Below are 8665 nucleotides of genomic sequence, written 5' to 3' on the forward strand. Positions count from 1 at the left end.
CATCAGTGACGTCACTGATGACGTCATCGGCATCCGCATCGTCATCGTTACTGATGACGTCATCGGCATCGTCATCGTCACGTGACCCCCCTAGGTCACGTGACCCCCACCCAAGGTCACTTAACCCCCCAGTACACTTCCCTCCTCCTCCTCAAGAGCTGCGCTCTAATTCGGCGTTACAGGAAATTGTAAACGGCTTTCACTTTTTTTCGTAGCCTGAAAATAATTTGGCGTTCACTTTCGGCGGAATGGAAAGAGTCAACATCTGGAAGCCGCTTTAATCCGTGCCAAAGGTTGAATTGCCCGGTCTACTAAAAAGAAATGACGATCAAATTGGAGGAAAGTATTAAAACAAACCTGAAGTCAGGATTCCGGAAGACGGGGATTTTCCTCCTGGACAAGACCGAGGTTCTTTAACGGCTTCCTAAACCAGTCCTCGAGGAAAGCTTGAAATCCATGACAGACATCGTAGGGCATGTCTTCTTGCAGGAATCAAATGAAAAAAGAAGAGGTGACTGGAAAGCAGGCCAGGAGGAAGATGCTCAACGTCCCAGCGGGGAAAAGCATATCGGTTGCCGAAGTAGAAGAAGCCAGCAGGACTGAAAAACCGACAACCGAAAAGAAGAGCAGCTCTTCCTCTGGTATCAGAGCTAGACGACCAAGGAAGAGGTCTTCTCTTGAGGACGACATTGCAGAAGAAAGCAGTGACAGCGGATCGTCTTCAGATGGTCAGCGCAGCGACAACAAAAGGTGGTTGGGTTGGAAGAAGATAAAGTGTTTCCGAGGTACTTTCCGGAAGTCTTTACAACCTATCGGAAACGGACACTCCTACCACTTCCGTGATTCCAAGTACTAGCAACGTCCCGGGGGTCTGCAGTACGGGTTCCGGAGAAAGCACCTTCAAGAGGGATGACTTTGTTGAAATAAACTTCGAAGGACGACTTTTCCCGAGAAGAGTGACGGAAGTCAAACCTGAGGGGTACATCGTCAGCACTATGGAGAGGACCATAAAGAATTAGAGATGGCCGGACCGCGAAGACGCTATTTTGTGCTCAAAAGAAGAAATTTTGTACACAACTGAATCACCTAGGCCGGTGGCCAAGCGAGGCATCTTTGAGGGAAAATATCTTGATTGAGAGGGTACATGTATGAATAATTTGTAATACAATTGTAACATTGCCAGAGCAGAAACCAATTGTAGATAACGCAAATAAACTTTATGTCAGCCATTTTTTCTCATCATATTCAGCCAAAAACAACGTTGTTACAAAGTTGCCCCACGCGACGGGGCAGCTTTGTGACAGCTTTTAACCTGAATATAGCCGTTTGTATTAAAGATGCGGATTTGTAGAACATACCGTCGTGTGAGGGAAGGTTTTAACAACGTTATGCCACAATTCATTCGCGTTTATGTTGACAATTGTTCAGCGAGAGAATGAAAACGTACGAAATCTGTCACGAAGTAACCCTATTTTATGGTAGTTTTATTTGCTCAGTAAAGTTAAAGTGCCTCAAGGATTGACTCCATGTGCATGTTTGCCGTATTTGCACGAATATAACGCGGGATTTTTTTCGGAATTACGTGCTCCGAAATGCACCTCGCGCTATGTTCGGAATTTAGTTCAGCCACGAGGCGAGAGAGTCTGGAGAAAGCAAGAGGAGAAAGCCAGCCCTTCGGCTCAATGCAGGAGATCGGGTGGGAAAAGAAGTGAAGGTCAACAAGGGAATTTATGAGCTATTGGGCCCCGTGCCCATACAAAAATGGTCTATGGTCGGCTATAGAAAATCCTTTGTTTGGCCGGCTATAGAAAATTGGCCCAATTAGCTATAGCCGCTTCTATTGCTGTATATAGCTTTTCCTATGGTCTCCCCTATGGTTGTCTATAGCTTTTTCAATAGAAATTTGGCTATCGAACTTTGTTTGGTTTAATCTATGAATCTCTTTAGAAGGGATGCATAGCCGCCTACGGCTTTTCTTTTGGTTCCTTTGGCCGTCTGTGGCTTCTTGTAAGGTCTTCTATAGAGATCTCTATGGCTTACTTCATGGATCTTTTTAGAAACCGTGCTATAGCTGGCTATGGCTTTTCTTATGGTTTCTTTAGCCGCCTGTTGCTCTTTGTATCGTCCGCTATAGCTCATTCTATAGTTCGTCCTATGGTTCTCTCTACCCATCGTGCTACAGCCGCCTATAGCATTTCCTATGGTTCCTTTAGCCGCCTATAGCTTCTTGTGTGGTCTGCTATGGAGATCTCTATGGCTTACTCAATGGATCTTTTTAGACACCGTGCTATAGCTGCCTATGGCTTTTCCCATGGTTTCTTTAGCCGCCTATGGCTCTTTGCATGTTCCGCCATACCTAAAGGTCAGGAAGTCGCATTTTCGAATCTATCTCCATAGCCTCCCCTATACTCACCAAGCCTGGCAGTTCGACGACGGAGTCATTATACAGTACCCGGTCGCAGATTTGGAGTGCGAGGGTCTGGTAGCACAGATCATTTCACGGGGAGCCTGTAGTCAGCGCACAGCTTTTGCAGCGGCGAGGACCCGAAACATGGTTTTCAAACCATGGCCTCCGAGATCCCGAAGCGCGCGCTTCAGGATTTCGGAGGCCATGTTCAAACCCGACGAGAAAAAAAGCGGTAGCGCGAGGAACGCGAGGAGCACGAGCGGACATTTCATCGCTCGGGACAAGTGTTTCGGCGTCTCGCCGCAGCGGGGCGCCCGTTACATGCCTCCCCTCTCATCCGTTTTCTGCCGTTCTACATTTTCACTTTCGGCGGATGCGTCTCGTGGCGATCTGCCAGGCTATTAAATTTAGTAGGGATAAAAAAATGAGCTTTCTTAACTAACCGTTGCATGCATCTCCTCGATCGTTTTTCACCCTCTCAACTCTATCGCATCTGTCCGTTTTCACTGGAGCGGAGGACTCGCCGACCGGGCTCGACGCCCTCCACGGTTTCAACGCCCTACCTTATCTTTCTCCGCCATCTAGCTGCGAGCCGCGGAGTGCGTGAGGTTCGATGAACGCGAATGAGCGAGGATCCGTGAAAGGAAAGTGAATAGAGGTGGATATGTTATCTCCTCGCTGATTCATTGAAGAATCGGCAGTGAAAAAAGAGAGAAAGGGTTTGTAAAAAATAAAAAAAGTTGAATGAAAAAAAGTCGAACCGAATATGCTTTTGTGATAAAATAAAAGTCATGTAAGTACTTGAATTTTGACGGTGTTGGCAGAGTAGTTTTAAGGACGCAATGATTTCGCTTGTTTTTCGCAAGGTAATGACGTCACGAGAGGGAACTATAGGAGGGCGGCACCAAAATATCTCATCGCTAATAGTGCCAGTAGATGCCTTTGGAAAGTGCAAATATTTTGGCCCAGTTACCATAACAGACACCCAAAGAATTCGCAGGTGGATATTCGCTGATAACATGAGCTGAGAAGCAAATTCGAAAAAAAGCAACTCTCGAAGCTTTTTTTAACACATATATTTAAAGATATACTCTATTATAACATTAACATCAGAAAACTTTCTTCGTAGTTCAACAATTAAAACGAACTATAACCAAGTACACGAGATAGCTGGCGTACTCGAATTATCACGCAGCATTTCTTTCGTGCTTCAAAGGGCGGGCTACAGCGCGGCCTGGCGCACCAGCCTTTAACGTCGGACACCTTCAGAAAAGAGGCGATGACGTAAAGGCAGTACGCGTTCAGTTCGTCAAGCTGCACGGTGAGCGCCGTCCTCCTATGCGCCCTCAGGCAAACCAGCTCGGCCTTGACCACACCGGTGATCCCGAAGTAGTTCTCCAGGATGTACTTGTCCGCTTCTCGGACGAGTGAATCAACGGACGCTGGCAACCCTCCGGGACGGAGAGAAAGTTCGTGCGCGAAGTACTCGCTCCGCCGATATAGCTGGAAGGCTGCCGCAGAGCTCTTGTCCGTCGCAATCTTGTGCCGTTTCTCTTCACAAACCTGAACGAAGAGATGCAGTCAGAAGAGACGAAAATCCACCTGCTCCACGAGAAGGTTTCAGGAGTGCTGAAAACCATCTTGGAGTTTTACATCAAGCCAGGATACATGGAGGCCACCCCGTCGCCCCACGTCCAGTTCAATTCAAAGACCCCACCAAGTTTATGTCTATGGACCACATGTTCCTCGGAGCCAAACCGACAGCAGCGCTGGCAAGCAACCTTCACGGTTTGAATAAGAGTCAGGTGCACAATTTTAGGCTGTGTCTAGAATTTTTTATTGATGCAGCACATCAGATCCATCAGAGGTTTCCCCTGAAGAGTTACCTGATGAAGTATCTACGAGTCTTGGACCCCAAAAGTTGTCGCCAACAAGGAAGTTTCATCCATCGCAAAACTAGGGGTGTCTCTCCCACTGCTTGTACCAGCAAGCAAAATCAACGACTTGGACAGATAATGGAGGCTACTCCGGAACACGGACATGAGCCAACAGGCGAACTTCGGTGCTAGCCAGTTCTGGAACAGTGTGTCTCAAAGGAGGAAGGGCGACAATACACCGGAGTTCCCAGTACTCTCCAGTATCATGAAGAAACTAGTGCCTACCACACTGCAGCGCTGCCGTCGAGCGTGTTTTCACAGGTGAATCTGCTGAAGACGAAGCAGAGGAACAGGCCCTCAACGGACGCTCTGTGCGGTTTGCTTCACGCAAAGAGAGATTTGGCGGCTAGCGCATGTTCGAAGCTTTCGATCACACCTGCACATTTGAAGAGAATGGAAAAAGAAATGTACACCGACGGGTAAAAGAAGCATCTCTCATGGGCCGCATGCCTTGAAAAAAAGTAGATGTTTTCTATAGCAAGGCTTCTTTAGCGTTTTCCTACAGAAATAGTGTCTCCCACAGAGCGTATGTGCATGCTTGTCCCGTTTCTTTAACCTTGCCTTTGCTGAATGTGTGTTCTGACGTCATTGAGATATTGGTGATATCCTTGCGCCATCAAAAACGCTTTGTAATGTAGAGAGATAAACAATGAATATTATTTGTGTTCTATCATCTATGTGCATTTTTTGATTTTTGCAGAACTGTGAAGAAATCTCAGCATGAAGGTTAAATGGCTTGTTGCAACGCGAGGCAATATCAGCTTAAAGGGCACATGAAACAATTTTAAAGTTAAAGGGCAACTCCGCTTCTTTTTCAGTAGTGCAAAACAATACAGTTCTCTTTGTTATCATCTGCAAAGCCCACAAGGCAAATATTACGACGAAATTCCGCCTAGAAGTTTATTAAAATCGCTGTCAAAGTTTAACAAACACGAATCTGCTGGCTTTGGATGAGACGTGCGAACCAGACAACACTGCCCGGCTGCATTCCGCGTCCTCCAAATTTATTCTCCCGGCATGTCCATGACGTCATCAAGCATGCACAGGTTTTTTCATTTTGTTTTCTTTCCCGGGGAGAGCAGAGGTGGCGCCAGCGCCGTGCGACGTGAGAGACGTGAGCGACGCGCTCAGGCCCTACTGATAGGCCAACGCCTCGTTGAGCGCAACTTGTGAGTCTGGTGCGTATCGTGCTTATTGACGTGCGATGCCTGTAAAAACAAGCAAAAGCAACGGCTCTCGGTGTTGTGTCACGGACTGCTCGCATTACCGGTTGAGCAGCCCGGGAGTTCTCTTCCACGCGTTTCCTCCCGCCGGCAGCGAACGTCGGAAACTTTGGACTGACGCCGTAAACGGTTCGGGCGCCACGAAGCCTTTACCTCAAACGGCCCGTAAATTGGTCTCTTCGGATCCTTTTTTTTACCGGAGTGTTACCAGAATAATTTGCGTGTGTTAGCTGACAGTGGCCTCTCGACGAAGCACTCGAGGTTGAAGCTGGGCACCGTGCCGTCCATCTTCCGTGGCAAGACAAGTCCCAAAACAGCAACTGCTCATCGGTGAAACGTCGTCGAACCCAAGTATTTATTTGCGGTTGTTACCGCGTGTGTTCTATGGAGCTCTTTCACACTCAAACACTATGCGCATCGCCATAAACGTTTGCACACAGGTTTGACCGAAACTGCAAGCCCGGGTTTGCAGCTTTGCTTACACTTTAGCTGGGTGCCTACTGCGGGCCCACATACGCTCGCACTCACTTGGTATTGCTTCATTGCCCCCACAGAGTGGAGATCAAGATACAGATGTAGTGTCTGGTTTGCCGGCAGGCGCTACACTTGAGGACGTTGGAGAGGATGAATCGTCGCCAGAAGCACCCGCACAGTGCTCTAGACAAGTACGTACTCGTGTTCATATGTTGTTTGTTGTACCTGCAAAAACTATCACATAGTGCACCACTCTTACAGAACGGATGCCAAGCGACTGTTGCAATGACAGAAAGCAGCAGCAGCACAGCCCCAGCGTGCGACAGTTTGTCTTCGGATGCTTTGCTCGGTGACGACTCCGAAGAAGCCACAGAAGCTCGAAAGATATCCCTCAGTGAGCCTGTTAGCATCCGATGGAATCAAGTGCAGAATGATCTAGCAAAGTATGTACTCTTGACAAACAAAACGTAAGGGGGCAAGGGAGCTGGAGTAACTTCATCATTGTTGAATAACCCAAAACTTGTCTTTTTCAACAATTATCTACTTTTTGATTACTTTTCTGCATGTTGGAATGCCTTGAAATGCTGTGACGGAGTGTATTTCCGGCTCATTCAATGCTGTGCAAAAGGGCACGTGTGTGTCTGTATGTATCCGACCGCTGCCACGAGTTGTGATGACTCCGATTAGGAGGTGCACATACACCGTCGATGGGACCCGATGTCGAAGAGAGACAGTACCCAGCTCTAGTTCAAGAACATGTGGTTTTATCTAAACTCAGGTTGGATCTGCAACACAGGTTCGACAACCACAAACACTAACCAATCAAGCAAAGTATCTGCACGGTGGACTTAGCAATTACATGCTATTGGTGGGCGGCAACCACAAGTCGGACAAACAACGGGGATCTGTTCAGAACGACCGGCAACGCGAAGCTATTGGCTGGCATAAACACAAGTGCTCTGACTATTCGTGAGTTTAGTCCAGTTGCTCACTCACGAATACCATCCATGCGCCGAAGCCTTTTTAGTGTAGTAGGTCTTGGAGCTCACGGAGTCAGCCGATGCCGTCTCGGGTGTTGGCGCTTGTCCCCCCCTTTGTCGTGCGGGTCGGCTTGCTGCTGGGGTCTCACCCCGTCCTTCTGAAGGCTTGCGATGGTGCTTTCTTTTTCTCACGTCTTCCACCGCCCTGCACACCTCGTCGGTCCCTCGTTTCGCCACCGACTGCCTTCGGACGGACGGGCATTGCCGATCTGCCCTAGTACGTAGCGAGATTCGCGACGCAACTTCATCACATAACGTTGGAAGTTAACAAGCTTGTCCTCGTAATCCAGCGGTAGCTTCTGGCAGATTGGTGTGGCGTCTCAAAGAGAAACCGTTCCTCTTCATCATCCACTCTACCCCAGCCTCGGCTTGTGCGGAACGCCGAACTCCGAACTGTTCAGCAGCGCCGTGATTTCCGTTGTCTTCCGCGTAAGAAATAACCGTTCTCTTGAACATCATCGTGTATGAAGTTCTTCTTCGCACTCATGACGGACGACTTCCGCAAACCACGTGCACACAGTGAACGGAATACGACTGCGAGGCCAACGCGGACGAATAGGCTTAACAGACTAAACAACCGACTGCAACAAGCGCAAAAAGGCCAAAGAGACAAAACATCTTTGACAGAGGGTACGGCAACGCACCATCTCTCGCAACCTGCACGAATGCGAAAGTAGAAAATGGCAGTATGTGCTGCCATATATTAACTGACGTTGAAACCAAGTTCCAGCGGCAAAGCTCCACGAGTGCGTCTTTTTTCCATCCTTTAACGACCTGCAAGAACACCAGGAACATGCCTACGAACTAAAGCTTATGCATACGCAACCGGAGAGAAACATGACTTGGCACCCAGCAGAACACAGAATCACATCTGTTTTTGTTGTTGTTGTTGTTTACGGTTTTAATGGCGCAAGAGCAACAGTGGCCGTACTGCGCCAAACAAGGTGAATCAATAAAGAGGGGTCAGTTGAACTAAATTATAGGGAAATAGTTCTATAATTTGTTTAAAAATCCAGTATTTTCAAGAAAATTAAAAAGACATTTGAATGAAATCAGCGGTCGCTTACCAAGTAACAAGGCAGGGTGAAATGGAACGCGATATTTGAAAAGGTCAGGAAAAAATAATTCGTGCTGCTGCCGAAGACCAGGACAAAGAAATAAAATATGAATAACAGACAAAGATTCACCGCAGCGCTCACAAGATGGAGGTTCTCCACCAGTAAGTAGGTGGCTATGAGTGAGGTAGGTGTGGCCGATTCTCAGGCGGCATAAGAGAACCTCGTGGAATCTATTTTTGTCAAAAGATGTTTCCCAATTACCAAGGTCTGGCTTGAAGGTGTGAAGCTTATTGTTCACCTCTGAATCCCATTCAGACTGCCACGATCGCAAGACTGCAAGTCTTGTAGGCATTTTTAAGTCTTGGTGGGGGATGCGTACATGTGACACTGGGAGATTTTGCGAAGAGACGGCCAGTTTATCTGCAGACTCGTTGCCAGCAATGCCCACGTGGCTAGGAATCCAGCAAAACCTAATACCGTGCCCATCCTGTAGGCCCTGCTGCACCTTAACACGCACAGTTAGGGT

Source organism: Ixodes scapularis, unplaced genomic scaffold (genome assembly GCF_016920785.2).
Source record: "Ixodes scapularis isolate PalLabHiFi unplaced genomic scaffold, ASM1692078v2 PGA_scaffold13__105_contigs__length_92229423, whole genome shotgun sequence".
Taxonomy (NCBI): Eukaryota; Metazoa; Arthropoda; class Arachnida; order Ixodida; family Ixodidae; genus Ixodes; species Ixodes scapularis.